At 42.4% G+C, this 2,824-nt stretch overlaps 1 long non-coding RNA gene across 1 annotated transcript; it reads left to right on the top strand.

The window, feature by feature from the left end:
* Positions 1 to 277: 277 nt before the first annotated feature.
* On the top strand, positions 278 to 2,333 carry LOC102421370. Its single transcript, XR_002827731.1, has 3 exons — positions 278 to 405; positions 1,758 to 1,879; positions 2,286 to 2,333. It is a non-coding gene; the product is annotated as an uncharacterized LOC102421370 (long non-coding RNA).
* Positions 2,334 to 2,824: the final 491 nt, after the last annotated feature.

The raw sequence follows: 2,824 nt of genomic DNA, 5'->3' as shown, positions 1-2,824 counted from the left end.
ATGGGCCCAGGGCAGATGACATCGTCAGGGCGCTGTCCTGTCATACACTGGCGGAGATGCCAGTTGTCTGTCTGCCTGTCTTTCTGCATAAATGGGAGACTTTTTCTGAGACCAAAATGGGCTGTGCCTGACCTGTTGCTACCCATCTGAATGTCAGCATGATTGGGTCCGCCCGCCCCCTGGAGCCGGTGCCTCGGCGGCACCTTCAGACAGATGCCATCAGCTCTCTCCTCCTGCGAGGTGACCTGTCGCACTCTTCTGCTTGCAGACTGGTGATGCACATCGAGAGGGACAGCAGGAAGACCTCCCCAGGCAAGGAGCGGCAGCCGAGCGGCAGCGAGTACCTGTCCAGATGCCTGGACCTCCTCATCCGCCACATGGTGCGGGAAGTGCCGCGCCTCCTGGGTAAATCGCAGTCTCCTCCCCAGGCCCCTCGCTGCTCACCTTGCCGGGACTTGGCTTTTCCGCGTCGCCCCCTTTTTATTCTCGCTGGTGTGTGATTTCAGGCGAGTGCAGTGCCACTCTGTCTTGAATGTGTAGTTTCAAGATCTCCACGTGCCTTATCTGTCTTCCTAGTTATTTTGCATCAGTGAGGTGATGGAGGCAAGGGGCCGGCTAAAGGTTATGTTGGGGTGTCATCTATGGTAAATGGGTGGTTTTGAAAAATAAGTAAAAGAAAAGCACTTTAATTGCTCAAAATCGGACTTAGGCTCTTATCTTGGGTAGCCTTTCTTAAATTTCTCTCTGCTTAAAAAACTTACTCTCTTAGATGAGAACCACAGATTAATTTATTGTTAAAGGGACTTAGGAATGCATAACCATTAACAGTTAATATTAGCGGCTTTCGATATTAAAATTGAAAACTGTCTATAGTTTGAAAAATTAAAAAATATCTCATAATGATTTGCAAAAGATGTTTATGACAGCTAATCCCTGATTTCGTTGTTATTTGCAGAAATTAAAATCTAAGGGGTGCTTACATTTAGTTTAAATCCCATTCCATGCTTTTGCAGCAGATGTAGCATGAAACCAGGAATGTGTAAATGCTAAACTGATCCCACCCATGATGGTAAAATATACTTAGACTCTGAAATTCATGATATGAAGTCAGAGTAATGGAAATATCTTCATGGCTGAACGATATGCCTCTGTGCTTCTTACTGATACTTTGGGAGATTTTTTTGCCTGTTAATGACTGAAAATAGAGCATTTCAAAATTTATTTTGGATTGTAACCTTTCTTTAATCTTCAGTCTGACGGCTTTGTGAGTCGAGTTTCTTACTACTAGTCTCATTCTGTTTAGGAGATGATGATATGGTTCAAATATCCACAACACAAGTTTTATTTACTATTGGGCTTATCATCCAATGAGAAGTTTTATGAATTGACCTGTTTTTTTATTTCCATCTATTCTATTAGAAATTGTGATCTATAATCTGTTCACTTATCTTTAATTTTTTTTTCTGTTTACCAAAGTAATAGGCACTTATGCTTAAAATTTGGAAAACACACACACACAAAAGGAAGGAAAATTATTTCTAAGACCCCCCCCCCCACTCTACCGTGCTATTTATAAACTCAGATTTCTAGGTGAGAGGTTTAGAAGCCACAGCGTTTTGTTATAGTCTCAATATTTGTCAGTAATATCTCAGCTTCTCTCCACTCCATTTACGTGGAGGTTCATTCCCTCAGCAATCTTACTGGTTTTCCAGCCATGACGGGCGGTCCCTGAGTATCCGTGACCTTCACCTCCGCAGGTGACATTCTCACCGCCCTGGCTAATGTGTCCGGTCGTAAACACCCGTCACCAGTTCAGGCGAAGCAGCTGAAGCTGTGTCTGCCCCTGATGCCCGTGGTGCTTCACCTCGTCACCTCCCAGGTATGATCTTATCCAGAGGAAAATAATATGGCTGCGACTCCCTTCTTTTTTTAAAAAAAATATGTTTTTATTGATTTTTTAAAATTTTTTTAGAGAGAGAGGAAGGGAGAGGGAGAGAGAGAGAGAAACATCAATGATAAGAGAGAATCATTGATCAGCTGCCTCCTGCACGCCCCCTACTGGGGATCGAGCCCACACCCCCGGCATGTGCCCTGACGGGGAATGGAACCAGCAACCTCTTGGTTCATGGGTCGACTTTCAAATACTGAGCCACTCTGGCGAGGCTGTGACTCACCTTCTTTGTAAACTAGAGCTGAGAAACGCCAACTCAGACAAAACATGTTCATTTTTTTTCCCCTTGTACATGACTTTCAGGATCTAATCTATGGGAACTCTCACCACGCAGGTATTTCGACCTCGAGTTGTGACGGAAGAGTTCCTTTTCAGTTATGGAACCATTCTTGTGAGTAACACTGAATTTTTCATGTCCCTAATAAAAATGTGGCTGTCTCTACTGTTGGTGGAATTTGGTGTCAGAATGAGATAATTTTAAAATTCTCGTGGCATTTATTTGTCTCTAGGGAAGCGACCTTTTTCTATTTTTATCTGTTGACTGGAATAAAATTTGACATTTGGAGAAAAATGCATTTTCTCCTGATAATGTATGTTGTTCACAGACAGCCCCAAGTAGGGTAAGTAAGTCCATAGCAAACACTTTTATCCACTTTGGTATTACACATTCTGAGAAAATTTTAAATAATAAAACTGGTGGAAAGGGAATGCTGGGGTACACTGTCATTATTATTTACATTGGCTTACCTTGCCCAATTATGTGCAGTCACTTTTTATGATGGCACTTCTCTAAGTGAAGCTTAATTTAACTTTTTCTTTAATTTTGATGAGATGGGTAGCAATGAAAAACAAATCAGTGTGCTCTCTTTCATT

Source organism: Myotis lucifugus, unplaced genomic scaffold (genome assembly GCF_000147115.1).
Source record: "Myotis lucifugus unplaced genomic scaffold, Myoluc2.0 scaffold_3230, whole genome shotgun sequence".
Lineage (NCBI taxonomy): Eukaryota > Metazoa > Chordata > Mammalia > Chiroptera > Vespertilionidae > Myotis > Myotis lucifugus.
This window is presented reverse-complemented; position numbering and strand designations above follow the sequence as displayed.